This window comes from Scylla paramamosain, chromosome 21 (genome assembly GCF_035594125.1).
Source record: "Scylla paramamosain isolate STU-SP2022 chromosome 21, ASM3559412v1, whole genome shotgun sequence".
NCBI lineage: Eukaryota > Metazoa > Arthropoda > Malacostraca > Decapoda > Portunidae > Scylla > Scylla paramamosain.
Genome location: NC_087171.1, coordinates 12,561,105 through 12,579,369, shown reverse-complemented (window position 1 = coordinate 12,579,369; position 18,265 = coordinate 12,561,105). Strand labels below are relative to the sequence as shown.

Sequence of the window (18,265 nt, the reverse complement as noted above, 5' to 3'; positions counted from 1 at the left end):
AACTTCCACTCTGCCATCTCTACCCACACACTCCCATCCCTAGACTATCATTAGTCAGCCTATTTATCGTCATCCTATGTTGTTATTATTGTCATTTAAACATCAACCAACAGCCTTACAGCTTCATCTTTTCCCTCACCTCATTACAACCTACAGTAAACATCACCAAACATCACTTCATTACTGATCACACTTTTTTTTTTTTTCAAATCTGGCATTATTCCGATGCTCCTCAATTTCTTCAACATCAGATATCATTTCCACATCCTTTCATCACTACACACTCCTTCACATACACATCATCCCCAACAATCCCTCAATCACCAAGCATTCCTTCTTCAACATCAAACATCACCTCAACATCCTTTCATCACTACAGACTCTTTTACATCAAACCACCTCCCGACACTCCATCACCACCCAGTAACCTTCTGCCACACATCACACATCATCGTCCTCCACCACTCCGTTACCACGCACCCTCAACACACTTCCTGTTCCCTGCAGTTCAAACATTTCCACGGGGCACTGTCGAGGCGCGCATGGGTACGAAACGCTGAAATATTAAGTGCACCCAAAAGTCAGGGTTATGAATACATGCATGATGGTTATCGATGCAAGACTATATATAAATCACTAGTGAGAGTCTTTGTACGAGTAAAATCCTATTATGTTTCTATTTTTTCTCCCCGGGATTACAAAGGACCCATCAGCATAAAAGCGAGGATTTTCAACATGGTGCCTGACGTTCCTCCCATCACAGATTAATATCATGTTGTAATTCCAAGTAATAAAGCTGCTATGAGACACATCCTCTTCCCCACACAGCTGCTGGTGGCCCGTCCCTGCGTGCCCTGCAACCCGGCTCGACATTTTCTATTTTATACAGACTTTGAACACAGTATTTCAAGTTTTCTGACTAAATAATTTCGGACGGTATATCGGATTTCTATGTAAATAATTTTATCATACACGTACCTTATAGCGGTAACATAAATACACACACACATACACACACACACACACAGATAGATAAACAGATAAAGATAGATGCATACATATTCATGCAACAGAGTATTTGGTCAAGTTTATATACAAAATGTTGCAGTACATGTGTAAATAGACAGCCACGTGCCAATATTTTCACCTTCCTGTGACTTAAAAATTTACGCTCTGTAAGAGTTCGGTGTCTCTTTCAGATGATAGAAAAAAAAAACTTATTATCATTTTCTTTTCGTACTCCTTTGTCAGTCCTTTCTTAATGTAAAAAAAAAAAATCATTACCGTACTTTTAGACTTATAAGTTTACCGAGAATACCCGATAAATCTAATAAAGAGGAAACTTTAGACTCCTCTGAGAGAGAGAGAGAGAGAGAGAGAGAGAGAGAGAGAGAGAGAGAGAGAGAGAGAGAGAGAGAGAGAGAGAGGAGAGAGAGGAGAGAGAGAGAGAGACAGAGAGAGAGAGAGAGAGAGAGAGAGAGAGAGAGAGAGAGAGAGAGAGAGAGAGAGAGAGAGAGAGAGAGAGAGAGAGAGAGAGAGAGAGAGAGAGAGAGAGAGAGAAAGAAATGTACATATAAATAAAATAAAAAAAAACGTACGTATCTTGTATGATGCTTCCCAAAACTACTATTACTACTACTACTACTACTACTACCCCAACCCATATTCTAACACTAATACCTGAATAACATTTAATTTCGAATCAGTACACACCAAACTACCAAAGTACGCCAAGCTATGTATTCTCTTGTACCTCAATTCTGTGTTCCAACCTCTAATTGCACCTCCTGTTTACCAATGTACGTTTCACGATGATTTCAAGCATAAAAAATAAAACTGAGAAGGCTCGAGTCCGCACCTTAAGGGAAGCAAATGTGAGAGTAGTCAAGTGACGTGCGAACAGAAAATAACATGACCTCCCTGTCTGCCTTGTTCAAGAGGACCAAAAATCTAAAATCATGGTCTGCGTGTCCTCGTAAGAGCACCAAGCGTCTTCTGAACCAGGTGAATGGAAATACTAGTCTGCTGTATTCAGAAGACAGCTTGATCCCTTCGAGGTATCTTTATAATAGTGTGCAGTGTATAAATTACGTTTTTCTTTTCTTTTCTTTTTATAATAACACCACTGGCAGGCCTTCTTTCATTACTTGGGGCGTCAGCAGCTGGAAATATTTTCGAGTCTATTAAATGATAGTGTATTGTTATCTGTTTCACCTCATACCTACATGAAAACGCTCGAGCAAAGATACACTGCAGGGTCTTCTAAGTGGCTCCGCAAGATGATATATACATAAATAGGACACAAGTAGCGTATAACGAAAGACTTAAATTTCTTTAGTCTGAGTTCGAGACGCAAATATTCTTTTCATAAAAGGAGATAGCATTCGTAAGCCACTACAGACAAGCGCCATCCACTACAAATTTAATGGAAAATCCTAAGCAAATTTTGATATTATGTCTGCTACCGGTAACATGAATAGTATCCAGGGAAACTACACAACTCAGTAATGAAAGTCGCACTCACCCTCCGCTGAATATTGACGTCTGAGAGTCGTGGTGGTAGTGACCGCTCAGGACAGGGGAGCCATGGCAGGAGTCCTGGTGGTGATGGTGATGGGTGGTCGTGCAGGTTACAAGGTCACATTAATACACTGAGGGTTCACTTGAGTGAGTCCTCTGCTGTCGAGGAGTGTTGCGATGCCTGATCCGCGTTTGCACACACTTACCATCAGTGTCTGAGGGGGGGAAGGAATATACGACTTGAAGAACAAGAAGAACAAGGGGATAGAGAGAGAGAGAGAGAGAGAGAGAGAGAGAGAGAGAGAGAGAGAGAGAGAGAGAGAGAGAGAGAGAGAGAGAGAGAGAGAGAGGAGAGAGAGAGAGAGAGAGAGAGAGAGAGTGTTTAGAATTTGAATATCATCTAACAACTTAAATATTCGTAAGTTTCAAGTCCATGCCACAAGTTCCTGCCGGACGAAGGAGAGACATGAACACTCACGCTCTAAATCAAGTTATATTGCCCTCGATTACAAGTCAGCGGCGCGGCTCCCGATATAGTAGCTGGAGTCCCTAAGCCTTTACTAGTCGCACGGGGTCTTTGCTCGCCCACGAATATAACACGTGCCTCTCATGTGAGTACCGCGCATACATCACAGGAAGGGAACAGGTGGCCTTAAAATTATCAGCCTTGTCGACACTTCCCCGGTGCGCTCCTCATATCGGCCAGTTTTATTCGTTTGATCAACTATTTACGGACGAACTTAAAACGGCACCCACTTTTATCACCTGTTTAGTATTGCGCAAAGAATTTACTATTACTGAAACTCCTGCTACTTTGTTTTCTGTGTAATTCATTCCAGCAAACCCCATGAGAATAAACATATTACGTACAAACTTGCCGTCTTATTTTTTTGTTTTATTCAGGTGACTCCAACTTTGTAATTTAATATGTACAAGGATAAAAAGTAAAATACGATATATCAAAGTAAACATGCGCAAGTGATATACATCATTACCAGACTGTGTTTTTTTTTTTTTCTATCGTAACTTTCATTATTATTTTTTTTTATAATGATAATGTAAATCACACATCTTTCTCCTCCTCTTTTATCGTTGTCTCAAAGAATGATCCCTTTGTAACAAGGTGTAGTGGCGTATTGTTATTCCTTTGTGGCACATACACACACACACACACACACACACACACACACACACACACACACACACACACACACACCCACACACACACACACACCCACACGCACACACACAGTTACACAAGACAAAACTGTGCTAACACGCGCGGCATTGGAGGACAAGGGGTGGGTTGTATCCTGGCTGGTTGAGCTGGTGGGCATATAGAATACGACAGAATTCAATATCCTGAAGCAATTACACAATTCATCATAACGCAGCACTGTACAATCCTGAGACAAAAAGTGATGTTTCTGGAGGCACTCGGTGAGGCGACTCCGGCACCACAACGACACAAACACGAGCCACAAGGTTTCCCCTGAAAGGAAGATAAATTGGACCGCTGAGGCATGGCACAGGTTAATTGAGACTGTACGGGGCCATGCCAATGATGAAGGCGGCTTCTTTGTTCCTGATAGATCGTCTGTCGTTCTGTTTTTGTTCGGTAAACGCGCGAGCCAATGTGGCGCTTCCTTCGTTACGTTTTGACAACAGCGCACAAAAGCGCCCAGCATGATGGAAGGAGTGTACCCTGCGTGAGGCCGCCTTCACAGGCACGCTAGAAGGCGGACACGAACCAACTTATTGACGCGGGGCGGTAGTGGCTGTCCATCACTCCCATTTATTATCACCACTATAACGATACGTTTTCACGGTTTTCTTTTTGTTCCTAAAGGTATGAAGTATGTGGGTCAGTACTTCACGTCACTGCCCTCGGCTGCAGGTCAACATGCGCAGCAGTCACACCCTGGTGTTCGGTGCAAATACGTACACCATTATTATTAATATTACTATTTTAATTACCACCGCCACAACCATTATCATCATTATAACCATTATAACCATCGGCATTGTGCAGTATTGTTAGTATGACTATTCATATGTATTCTTGTCACACATATATGTTGAAAAAGAAAATGCTAGTCCAGACTGATGAAAAATTAAATAAAACATGAAATAACATGCAAGCTATGCGGCTCGGGCTTCCAGCGGCTTTGCCTGTCAGTCATATTCCAATCATCACCGCCACCACCCAGGTGTGCGCGCGATTTTTCCCCATCCAGCACTCACCTACAAATACCCAAGCTGAGTCCGGTCATAAAACCCAAATTTGGATTGTTACGAAAACGGCTTGGCTTTGGTAATGTGTATTTATTCATTTAATTTGCCAACTCCCGTCCGTCAACACGCAACAATGTGTTTTCTTCTGCCCGGCGAAGGGTACAGTGGGTAGGTGATATGGTGGTGGTGGTAGTACAGGTTTATGCATACAGGTTTATGCAGCGTTCACGCCTTAAAATCATGTTTGGTCTTTTATCATCCCTCCGTAGCCGAGAAAAAATAAAATTAACTTCATGTTCTCTTTTTTTTTGTTTTTTTTTCTGTGCCCTTCCAAACATTTCTTTTACAGTGCTATGAATGTTAAAAAATTACAATGCCAATGGAAGAGTGAAGGAGTCTCTCTCTCTCTCTCTCTCTCTCTCTCTCTCTCTCTCTCTCTCTCTCTCTCTCTCTCTCTCTCTCTCTCTCTCTCTCTCTCTCTCTCTCTCTCTCTCTCTCCATGTTTTCCAGCATTATACTCATTAATTTCCGTAGGTTCGTAACATTCTCATATCTTCATTTCAGTGCAAAGTTAGAAAACAAACACCAATTTCTTTATAACACTGGAATCCTTGTGATATTATCGTTGAAATAATTAATGGCTACTGTACCATACCAGCTGTACTATATTGATAATTCGCTACTGTCACTGTTGTTATGACTGATTAAAATAATTGTGCAACAACTGTCGAAAAATACGCCTTTAATAGTCGCACAACACTGGTGGTTTATTAATTTTGACACCAATACTTCAATAATCATTTTAAAACTACTCTCTGCAGCTACCATTATACAAATATTCCTGGGAGTGAACTGAGATTTGCTTTTATTCTCATTTTTCATTGGAATATCTATAGACTGCAATGCGTTCTTTTATTGAGTTCCTCAGATCGTTGCCGTAAAAAAAATCCTTATATAGTCAAGTTATTTTATATGAAACTTGATAAAATTGAGAATTACGCATTTCACTTTCAAAATACAATTAGTCAAAGCATTTTCAGGCACTGGTTATTTTATTTATTTTTTTTTTTTCAAGTACTGGCGTCCACCTGGTGTCACATTAACAGATTGATACGTATTATTTAGAAAGGCAAGACTGGCGATGGATTGCCGAGTCAGAAAGTGTTCTCCGTCTTCCAAACTCTCTTTCAAACGTGCATCGAGATCACCAACCGCAAGGACGTGTGGCAGACTACAACGCCTTAACCCTTTCACTGACACGAAACAATTACCAGTACCAAAAGCAATGCGTTAAGTCTTTATAAGCATTTACAAGAAAGATGGCGATGAAAAGGAAAACATTTTGCAATTTGTTCCCATTTTAAAGACTGTATGTGGCTATAGAACAAGTAAAGATGTCTCAAAGTAATTGGTGATTAGGGGAAGGTGTACCAAGTAGCAGTCAAAAGGTTAAGGTGGTACGAGAATAGCAGAGAAAAATAATTTTAAATGCAATGCACATAGAAAGCAACACAGTGCAAAGCGTGAATGAAAGGACCAAAAAAAAGTAAATAAAATAAAAGCACCATTGTGAAGGCAAAAACATCTGTGGTTATTGTAGAACTAGACATTTTTATGGGTGTTGTTAAAGGTGCTATGGGACTAGATTTCTTATGGTTCTTTTGGAAGGTGCGGCTGTAATAGGAGAGTAAATGGAACACTTAAGAAATTGGACAGAGAGAGAGAGAGAGAGAGAGAGAGAGAGAGAGAGAGAGAGAGAGAGAGAGAGAGAGAGAGAGAGAGAGAGAGAGAGAATGAACATTTAAATACAGAGGCGGAAACCAAATACTAAGACAGAGAAACAGACAGGTAGACAGAAACTGCTCGACATGTAACAAAGATAGTGGAAAATGTGACAAGTTTACTGCAATAACCCAAAGTGCAACAGGTGCATTATATGGGAGAAATTAGCGAGGTGAATTTAATATATGAGCAAGGCGATTTGAGAGAAGCACAGGAAGGAAAGGGGCGAGGCTGCGATGAAATTAATGTCTGCTGTAATAAGAGGCAGCAGAAAAGATAGGATGGAAGACCAGGGAAATGTTCCTGAATTCGTGCAGGTTGGAAACAGAGGGTGACACCAAAAGTCTGGACATATCAGCAATATTGGTTTTTATTTTTATTTTCTTATTCTTTATTTGCAGACTGAATGAGTTTTGTCGAAAGAACAAAATAACTTGGTAATACTGAGTGGATGCGAGGAATTATCATATAGACAGAAATTACTCAATAAAAATGACTAAAATCATGCATTTTCCCAGAGTGTCTAGACTTCTGGGTCACTCCGTAATAAATGTGTGAAGATGTATATGGCGAAGCGTGTGGAGGAGATTGCTTACGTGGAGCAGGATCGAGAGAAGTCAATGCACTCTTGTTACACTCATTATGCCAATATTTGAAAAGAAACGTGAGCTTTCCCAGGACAGCTTCGTGGTCAGAGGTCTAGTAACATAAGCCACTCCCTTCCTTTGTGCCCAAACTTTTCCTTTTTCCCTCAATTTTCCCAACAACTGCCACGTAAAACCTGGTTGACTGATTCTCATCAGATCAAAGAACTTACTGAAAAACCCTAAACACGATGAAATTGAGTGTTTTATATAAATAGACAAGTGATCACGACTGTTTCTTCAGCTTCAACGTGCGATAACTGTGACTGTTGTAATCATTTTAGAAGAAAAAAACAAGGAAAAGCGCTGTTCCCCAGCATCGGCCGCATCTTGAGACCCGCAGCACGAGCTGGGGTGGCCATCCCCGTGACGCCAGAGTGGGGAGCGCTTCTTGTTACATGGTGTGGCGCTGTGACTAAAAAACGTTACACGAGAAAGACATAGAAAGACCATCAAGAGTGGACAGTCGATGTTTCCACCCACACACTAACTGAGCATCAGACCTCTCACATGGTCCACAACACACACACACACACATTATATTATATGATATGATATGCAAGCCGTCTGGTTCTCGTAGTATAATTCAATTTCAGGACGTGGGGCCGTATCGCGCAGCGCACTCCTCTCAAAACAAAGCTATGGTGTAAGGGACAACAAGGAGGTGGCTTTAAGTGATTCGGCGCGTGAAATGAGTAGGGTGAAGTTCCACGGTTCAAACGGAGAGCCATCCTGCAGGCCAGCCCCACTCCTCTGGCCCACGTTAGTCTGCAGGCCTGCCCCTCCTCTGGGCCCACGCTACCCCGCAGGATGGTGGCCAGGCCTCACGCACCACCCGCTCCGTCCCACATCCCTTCAAACCTCCATTTCTCAGGCATGGAACTTTCTATTCACTCCCGTAAATTGATTCCTATTCAGGCAACGTTGGGACCCCAGCACTACCGACTCGAGGCCGCTGCTGGGCGCCACCACAACCACCACTAACACCACGCTCCTCACTCCAGTTGTCGATGGGCGGCAGTAATGTCAAGAACAGCCGCCCTCCCAGCCCATGCCTGTCCTCCACACGGTGAACCAGTGGTATTGTGCATGGAAATGTTCACGCCGAGTCAATACCAGAGTGTTATTACTGCACGTGCATCCACAACACTTCGGGAGGGAAAGTTTACGAGATCTACAAACTGAATTCCTGTTCTTCATCAAATCAAATCTGCAGTAAGAATTATCACAAAGTTCCATGCTTTACTGTCCTAGCAATTTCCTTTATCTATTATAAGAATAGTGAAAACCAGACAAAAACAGAACTAGACTCATACGCATACACTAAGCCCCAACAAACTCTCACTGTAAAGACAACGCGGCTCATAGAAGTGTAAGAAACAATGTAGGCAGGTTTCGCGTCACCATCTACGTAACATATTCGTACTTTGCCTCTGCGGAATTCGACTTCATAATCACCAATATATATATATATATATATATATATATATATATATATATATATATATATATATATATATATATATATATATATATATATATATATATATATATATATATATATATATATATACAAGCCAGACGTCACAGCGAAAGGATAGAAGCCAGGACAATGCAACGATTATAATCTCTCTCTCTCTCTCTCTCTCTCTCTCTCTCTCTCTCTCTCTCTCTCTCTCTCTCTCTCTCTCTCTATTTTAAGACTCTAGTCAGTCCAGTACACTTTATTGAGGTTTCTAAAAGTACTTTGATCGTTCCAGAGATACAGGAAGTTCAATAAGTGGGAGTTGAATAAGAGAACATTATAAAAACCCAATTATTCATCAAAACCCTTTAAAAATGTACCTTACGAACGTTCACTACTTAAAAAATACGACCTTGAACACACACAAAAAAAAAACAATTACCAACATAAACTTCAATTACTTCAATTACTTCAACAACTCAAAGACTGGCTTCAATTACTTCAACAACTAAACAAGTATAACCATTATGATCGCCGCCTTTCCTACCATAACATTATTTTCCCTTTCAGTATACACGACGCGTCACTCGCCCTTTGAACAACGCCTCGGCCACACCACACAAAGCATACGTGATCAGCCTGGGTCTCTTCATCTCGTCACACCTTTACGTATTACAATCAGCACCGCATTAACCTGTCCCTCTGTACGCTGTTGTGCTGGATTTGCAGCGCGTGGTGGCGTGTGGGGATCAAGGGACAAAGGGAATAGCCATGATACAAAAGTACATGCCTAAGCGAAACTATACTGGTTGACTAAAGGGTAAAAAATTAGTGACGTATTTTATTGAAGGAAAAATCCATCAAATTCATCCACACTTAATTAATTAATCTTGTACTGGGAGTAAAAATGGAAACGCTAAGATTCGTTCATATATATATATATATATATATATATATATATATATATATATATATATATATATATATATATATATATATATATATATATATATATATATATATATATATATATATATATATATATATATATATATATATTTTTTTTTTTTTTTTTTTTTTTTTTTTTTTTTTTTTTTTTATGCATCGAGGAGGCTGGCCAGTGGCAGAAAAATGGAGAGAGAAAAAATCCGCTTAGCTACCGTCACAATAAAAATCTTTACTTCTTTATTGACAGTCATTGCTCTCTCTCTCTCTCTCTCTCTCTCTCTCTCTCTCTCTCTCTCTCTCTCTCTCTCTCTCTCTCTCTCTCTCTCTCTCTCTCTCATGCATCTATATTTACACACCTATGTCTGATTCTTCCCTTGTCAAGTCTATCAGCACTACATCCAACACCAGAAAAATAACGAACAAAGCAGCATCGCACAAAGGTGTTAATATAACCTGACCTCACCTCACTTCGCCGTCGCCCTTCCTGCTTCGCTTAATGATAGGACTATCAGAGAGACATTTTTCCCTTGTACCGAAGTTTCAGAGTCAGGCGGATTAATTCTGCCGACCCCTCGCTTGTGGATTTTACGAATAATCTACACCAATATTTATTTCTAGCTTACATATTTTCTTTGCAAACTCTAATGGTGTTTAACAGAGTGAGGGAGAGAATGTGTTTTTTTTTTTTTTCCGTATTCTTTTCAAATAAGTATAAAAGTCAAGAAATCTTTATGCATAGGTATATTGCACGATATGTTTTTTTTTTCGGTCATGTGTGGGAGCAGGCGATGCATCAAGTTTACATTCTCTTTATTCATACTCGTGTTTCATGGATACTAACGTCCACGTTTAGAGGGAGGAGGTGAACGACACTGGATCAATTTCACATCATTTACTTCTTACACTGGGGACATTAACGTGACCGGGTATGAAAGGGGAGAATCATTTCCTGTCCATCTCATTATTGCAAGAACTGATCAGGATCGTCACTCCTTCATCCCTTCCACGGGTAAACTCCGGAACTCTTTACCCCCTTCCTGGTTTTCCTTCTTCCTACGACTTTATCCGTAAAAAAAAAAAAAAATGAATATCGTCTCTTTTGGAAATAAATAGTGTAACTTCTTATACCTCCTTCTTTGACTCTGAAAGGAGCAGCCTGAAATGTACACTGCCCTGAATGTAAACAAAGGACGACCCAAACTGTGGAAAAGTTGAGGATAAAGAAAATAAAACAGAGGAAGCAAGCGCAGAATACTATTGGAAATCTGACCACCGACAGTAATTCCAATAAATAAAACACAAACCTAAAAATACGTCACGTGACAGGAATTCCCTCTCGTAAATCATGAAAGGAAAAAAACGTTCATCTGTGACTAACTGATTGCGTCTATAGTTATTTATTCTGTTGATCTTTTAGCTTGAGTTCGTGAGGAAGTAATCCGACGCAAGGTTTTCCACCCACAAATTTACTTGAAAAATATGAATAAAAGTGAAGTATATAAAGTTGAGCGTCCCGCAGCATCGTCCATACTGGAATGTGGCAGTGTATATTGGCACCGTCGTCCGTCAAAAAGATGCGGGAAAACGAACAGAATACAGGCTTTGGGTTGTACCGTCTCGTGGGAGCCATGAGGTCTGTGTGGTCTGCATCTGCATATTATCTCTCTCTCTCTCTCTCTCTCTCTCTCTCTCTCTCTCTCTCTCTCTCTCTCTCTCTCTCTCTCTGAATGGGTGGATGTGGGTGTGTATGATATAGTTTAAGAGCTTTGCATGGATGGCTTCCTCTCAACAAAGGTCATGCAATCGATACCAATCCCGCCCCACCACCAAACACAGCGTTCTTTACACGCCATGCACTCACTCGCTCGCTATGCACTATACCTACATTCCCTCGCTGTGATTCCCTCGTCGCATATATCACCCACTTCTTTTATAGACCCTGATTTACCGCCACTCGTCTGTCTCATTTATTCACTACACTTAACACAGTCGAGACACACGTCAAGACACAGGAATGGCCACAGGAGTTCGTATTATTAAATGTTTTATTCTCTCATTAGATTACTATTTTCCAAGGCCACAAAGACGATTAATCAGACTCTTTTTTTTTTTTTTTTTAACGGTGGTGGTGCAGAATCCTTGTTAACATATCACTAGAAACTGGCATCACAACTGAACGCCGTAATAACTTCCACTAGTGCTTGATAAATGTAGTAGGGATCAGACACCGAAAAGTCTGAGAATATGTACCATAGCTTAAAACCTCCTCCTTGCCTGATGCAGCGTGTGAGTGAATGATGATGCGTCTCTATGAGTTCCAACAGCCACCATTGCTGCATGTAAACTTCGGCCCACAAAAAGAAGCCCAATAAATTCCTCCAATCTAACGTAACATGGCATAGCATAACGCAACAAAACGAAACATAATACAAGATAACAATTTGACATAGTCCAGCGGAATTTTTTAGGACCTTAAGCAAATCTATCATGGAGGGAAACATCTCGTGGACAGAAAGTTAGTGACTGAAATTTAACAGAGGGAAACTTACGATATACAACAAGCGATACGTAACAAGACGACCTCCTCCCTGGACAGCGCGTGATACTATTCCATTAGATGACGTCTTTCGTGAGTAAAGGTTGATACATGCAAATAATCTGGACGTTACTCATATGTAAATGGAGTTTTCAGCTCGTGATCGAATTGTAAGGCATGATTCCAGGTGATAGATGGGCGCGTTTGGTCACATCGGCATTCCGCAGCACCGCCAGGGCACGCGAGGGTCGATGCAGGCCGTCTGTCGTACAAGTGACCGCATTCATATCCCTGAGATTAAGTATAAGATTTACTCCAGGGTGCCTTACCGCATACGTCTTCCATAATCTTGAATACAGTAAGGACTGGTTTGGGGAGATTTATGGTGATCTTACGATTTTCATGGCTTTGTGGAATTACTATACTTTGCTTATGATTTTCTATACATATTGCAGTTTGTGAATTCTTTTCAATATACTAGATGCAAAATGTATTGGATATTTTAGGCAAACCCCTCCACGTGCTACAGTCCATGTTATTTTCTTCTTTTAAAAGTGCTGAATATACAATTAAATGGATATTAAGCCTCCAACAGATACCTCTAACAAAAACTGTCCAGGAAAGAAGACAAGACAGTTTTTTTTTTTCCGGACGTTACCAGCATGGCAAAGCAGCGACGCAGTGGTGGATCATCAGTTGTCTTGTCTTCAATTGTGCTTTCAACAATACAAAACCACTCGACCTTTGTTCGGGCCTGAAGTGCGTCAAGTAACATTCGGACATGACGGGTGGTGCTGCTTCTGGCTTTCTTTTCACTTATGTATTCAAGAACATCATCCGCGGTCATTGGTGAGTTCAATAATGGATGGAAGTGCCGTGTTCCATTACTTGATGTCCACCTAAGTATGCTACCTTATGATTCGTAATAAAGTTAATCCCTATTCAACTCCTTGTAGAATCCCTAATGTTTTTATCTTCTATACCGTACCTTGCCCAAGATAAATTTTTCCCATGAACATTCCGCGAGATTTCATCCAAAGTAACCGCCTCCTTCTGAACCCTCTTCATAAAATACGTAGGTTAGAATAACTGCATATGGGGATTTTTTATCTAAATTGATTTAAATTTATTAAGATTAAAATTAAATTATATTTATTAAAAAATATCTAAAATTATCTAAATATTCCAATAGTTTATGATCTAAGAGAAGTCATAATACAAGCAACGTTTTCAGACACTAACACTCACTTAAGAGACTTCAACTTCAAAAACCGGCAACTGTAGACTATCAAGAAAAGAAGAATTAAAATGTATTAATAATTCTACTAGTATATTCAATCCTCTGGGTTTCCATTCATCATCACCAACGTCATCACTCTTTACGATTCACTGCTGGACAAAGACTTCCCCTTCTAAAAATTTGAGTTCAAGTGGTTAGCTGACCTGGTTCGGAGAGTGAATGGGTAATCATCTTTGTAGAGATTATATTAATTTAAATAAATCTAATTCATTTTGTTATCAAGAGAGAGAGGCAGAACTTATCTATATTCCAAAAGCTTGAATTCAGGGGGTCAAGTGACGGAGTTCAGAGAGCGGAAAACTAATCACCTTTTAAAATACAATAAAATTTGAACAAAAAGTTAATTCATTATATATGTGTCACTGAGCGAGAGAGACAGCAGCTGGTGATGTAACTTACATGCTTATTTCTGTAATGATTGTCAAATAAAACCAGAATAATCGGGCTGAGGCACGAGCACAATAATCTCTTCTGCTTCGCATCACTTTTCTTTACAGAGAATTAAAACGTGCACCCAAGAATTATTCAGCCAGAGTTCAATGATTTGTTTTCTCATTACAACTATTTTCAAACAGAGATGAATAGACACTCACTACCTCATGATGATGAGACATACTTGTTAAATCATCAATGCAACCATAAAAAAAAAAAGTCACCCTTGAAAATCTCATTAATTTCCACTAGAACCTGCTAAATGCATTCCGGATGAAGCGTCGACGCGTTTGGCAGTGCTGTGACCACCAACTTCCCCCCAAAACACAGGGTGAGGAGGGGACAGACTGCACAAAATTAATCTAGTAGTCAACCGCCTCAACTATTACACCTTTTGTAATTTTTTTACTTCATGTCAACAAAACTACGTGCGAACACACCACTTCACCACATGCACATTTATTCCCGCCACTCTCCGCCACCGCCACACTCGTAACTAGAGCATCACCCTTTTCCCCGTACCCTGTTCCCCAGTTACCCACTTTTTCCTCATTTCTCATCCTTACTCTAAAGCTCCGAGTCTGGTGCCCTTCTTTTCCCCTAACGTTCCTAGTTTTCACCTTGCCCTTGTAATTTTCCAGCCTTCGTTTCTTCTCTCTCTCTCTCTCTGTGGCCCGGTATTTTTCTCTCTCCCAGTTCTCTAAACCCCTATTTTGTTCCTTTCATATTCCCCAGTAAGATTAACCTGTTCTTTTCACCTCAATTTTTGTTTCATTCTATTTTTAAAACTCTAATGTGAGTTCTCAGTCTTTCCTCCGCACCCCAGTATTTACAACTTCAGCAACTCAGCCCAAATCTTAACTTTATTAGTCACACCGAGCATCATGCCTCTTGACACGCAATTCCTGTGTGTGTGTGTGTGTGCTGACGATATATGTGTATTTCTGCCCCGCTGACAACCACCACCACCACCACCGCTGCCGCTGCTGCTAACCTAAAAGTTTAGTTTACGCATTTTCTGGTGACAACTTTTTTTTTTTTTTTTATTCGCGTGCTTGTTTGTTCACATCCTGTCTGTGTTTGTGCCATAGACTGTTAAACCACCGAGTGACAAAAGTACGTGTTATTTATCTTTCTTTTCAAACTGGTGCCACATAATGTAGATTATTTTTGCGGCCGAAACATTTCTCTTGACGCGAAGCAAGGAATAATGCAAGCCACCAGCGAACAACAACTCGAATAGATAAAAGTGAGGGGATAACGTGAGTCTTTAGCCATAATAACACAGACTGGTCCGGAGCAAAACTCTCTCACACGTCAAAGTCAAACACCAACTGTTCCATATACCGCTGCGTGCCTGGTGATGCTAAATGTGTCGACGAGCCATACAAAGTGACGTTGCTTTCATCCCTTCGCCTTTAGCACCTTACAGCTCTCGATCGTACAGGGTATCCGTCTCAAGTCAAGCCATTCACCTACTGCCCTCGATATTTCTGACGGTGGATACTAAGTGCGCCAGTAAAGCCATACCGAGGGACACTGCTTTCTTTCAATCGTTCTTACTAACCTCCACCTTTTCCTTTAGATTAAGTAACATACCACCTATATCAGTAACAACATCCTCCTACGTCAGAAAGTCACCCGCCTACTTTCCCATACACGTGGCTGCGTAAATGCGAGTTATAAGAATGTTGCTTTTTTGTTATCTCTTGCCTTACATGAGAGGAAGCTACGGTATATTTTTCATGGGTTTATCATGGGTAGTTTATATATGCTCTCTCTCTCTCTCTCTCTCTCTCTCTCTCTCTCTCTCTCCTTCTCTCTCTCTCTCTCTCTCTCTCTCTCTCTCTCTCTCTCTCTCTAAATGACTTATTTTCAGAGAGAGAGAGAGAGAGAGAGAGAGAGAGAGAGAGAGAGAGAGAGAGAGAGAGAGAGAGAGAGTGTGTGTGTGTGTGTGTGTGTGTGTGTGTGTGTGTGTGTGTGTGTGTGTGTGTGTGTGTGTGTGTGTTGGATCATTACTTTAGACAGGAGAGAGAGTAATTATTACAGCAGTAAAAATGGGGAAAAAACATTCGCAGCAAAGAGAGAGAGAGAGAGAGAGAGAGAGAGAGAGAGAGAGAGAGAGAGAGAGAGAGAGAGAGGAGAGAGAGAGAGAGATGAGAGAGAGAGAGAGAGAGAGAGAGACGAAACAAAACATACATACACAAACAAAGACGAGAACGAAATAAAGAGAGAAAAAAGACAAAAAGGAGAGAGAGAGAGAGAGAGAGAGAGAGAGAGAGAGAGAGAGAGAGAGAGAGAGAGAGAGAGAGAGAGAGAGAGAGAGGAAAAAAAAGTCGGATTAATGCTCCCCGTAAAAAGATAGAGCGAGAATTGCAAAAATAGACACACGCCAATTTATTTCATGAGGTCCTGATGTTCCCTCGTGAAAAGCCGAGGGAGGAGCGGAAAAGAGCTAGGCCGCTAGGGAGAGGCGAGCTATTCCTGCATTCGACAATAAGTGAGATGGAAGGCACCAGACACTGAGGGGATATCTTTTTGACAGACCTTATTCGCCCGTTTGCTGAACGTCGAGGTATGCATAGAGTTGTACCTAGATGGGGTGGATAGAGGAGAGAAAAGAAGGGAAGGGAAGGAAAGGAAAGGAAAGGGAAGGGAAGGGAAGCAAAGGAAAGGAAAGAAAAGGAAAGGGAAGGGAAGAGAAGGGAAGGGGAAGGGAAGGGAAGGGAAAGGGAAAGGGAAAGAGAAAGGGAAAGGGAAAGAGAAGAAAAGAGAAGAGAAGAGAAGAGAAGAGAAAAGGGAAGGGAAGGGAAGGGAAGGGAAGGGAAGGGAAGGGAAGGAAGGAAAAGCAAGGAAAGGGAAAGGGAAAGGGAAAGGGAAAGGGAAAGGGAAAGAGAAGAAAAGAGAAGAGAAGAGAAGAGGAGAGAAGAGAAAAGAAGAGAAGAGAAGAGATAAACGGACAAACGGACGGACAAACACACACACACACACACACACACACACACACACACACACACACCGTAAACTAGGAAGGAGATCGGGATGCGCCGCCAACCGTCCCATCACTTATATCCACCCAGCCCAGCAGAGAACTTCTTTGCTTTCCCTTTAAACCTTCCCATGAATTACCCTTACCGCCTCCCACCCACCACTACCACCGCCACCACTTCAAACGCTATACAATAAAAAAAAAAATGCTCATCAGTGAGTGTCCGAGTGGAGAAGGCTGCTACACTTCCTTGACCTACTTGAACATAAAACATAAGAATATTATAGGAAAGCTACAAAAAGATAATAGGCCTACACATGTGGCAGTCCCTTTATCAGCTGAAATATTGGCCTTCACGAAGTTTCTTGGGATAAACTACACTATTTAATCTGATCTTGATAAGGTAATATATTTCTATATTGCTTTTTTCCATTGTTTCCTCTCACCACCACATTGTATTTACATAAGACTAACTAATTTCAAGTAACTATGCGACGCTAATGACCTCTATCAAAGTCAATGTCTTCCTTAATGTAAAAGAAAAAAAATGGAGTTTGGTTATTTGATGTCAAAAAGAGAGGATAAAATTATGATAGGACGTCTATGTATATATTATAAGCTCATTTTCTTTATACCATTATCATCATTATTACTACTATTTATCATTTATGTATTTAATTTATATGTACGACGCCTCTCTTTCCCCTTTTGTTTTCGATCACTCCTTAGGTGGCGTCACGCGCGCCCCCCAGTAAGCGGCTGGCCTCTGGACTATAAGGTTTACTCTGCACTTGGCAGTTTTGTTATTATACTGGGAGATATTTTACACAGTGTTTGGTGTCATCCCTGGATCTGGACATTACTACATGTGCTAGCGCAACACCCTAGCACAAAATATCCTCTTTGCAAAATGCAAGATAGTAACGAATTAGGTATTATTTATAAATGAAGAGTCCAAATGCAATGGTTATCGTAGAAGAGTATTAAAAGTTTTGTCAAAGAGCAAAGTCAGGAAGAAAGAAAAGTTTTCCTGCTATGCAAAAGGCAGTTAATGACTTATTCACGAGGGCAGTGTTTTCCCCCATCATAAAGAAAATAAACGACACCAGGAAGTGGAACACAAAAATTAAAAGAACACGTTGCTGTAAACATTAATGCAAACCACTCTTACGAGGACAAGACGTACCAGGAAAACACTCAACACTTCTGGGAAGCTTCTCTACCAGCCCTGACATTATTTACCGCAATGTTCATCTTGGTTTTCATCTCGCGCTCAGACAAAACGGAGAAGTCAAGTCAAAGTCAGCAGCCACGCCACCTCACAGCTCACCTCGTCCCTCACCTTATATCACATGCACACCGGAAAGTTTTCAGAAATGTGCAGCCAAGTTTGTTCTTATTTTGTGACAGTGGA

At 40.9% G+C, this 18,265-nt stretch overlaps 2 long non-coding RNA genes across 2 annotated transcripts in view; both read right to left on the bottom strand.

Annotated features, from left to right (window-relative positions):
- Nucleotides 1-18,265, bottom strand: part of LOC135111043 (uncharacterized) — a 129,346-nt gene that overhangs the window by 46,856 nt on the left and 64,225 nt on the right. Inside the window, exon 2 of the long non-coding RNA XR_010273537.1 lies at nucleotides 2,525-2,735. This is a non-coding gene — a long non-coding RNA (uncharacterized LOC135111043). The remainder of the gene's footprint in view (nucleotides 1-2,524; nucleotides 2,736-18,265) is intronic.
- On the bottom strand, nucleotides 7,443-8,437 carry LOC135111044 (uncharacterized). Its single transcript, XR_010273538.1, has 2 exons — nucleotides 8,181-8,437; nucleotides 7,443-8,050 (listed from the first exon to the last, which is right to left on the bottom strand). It is a non-coding gene; the product is annotated as an uncharacterized LOC135111044 (long non-coding RNA).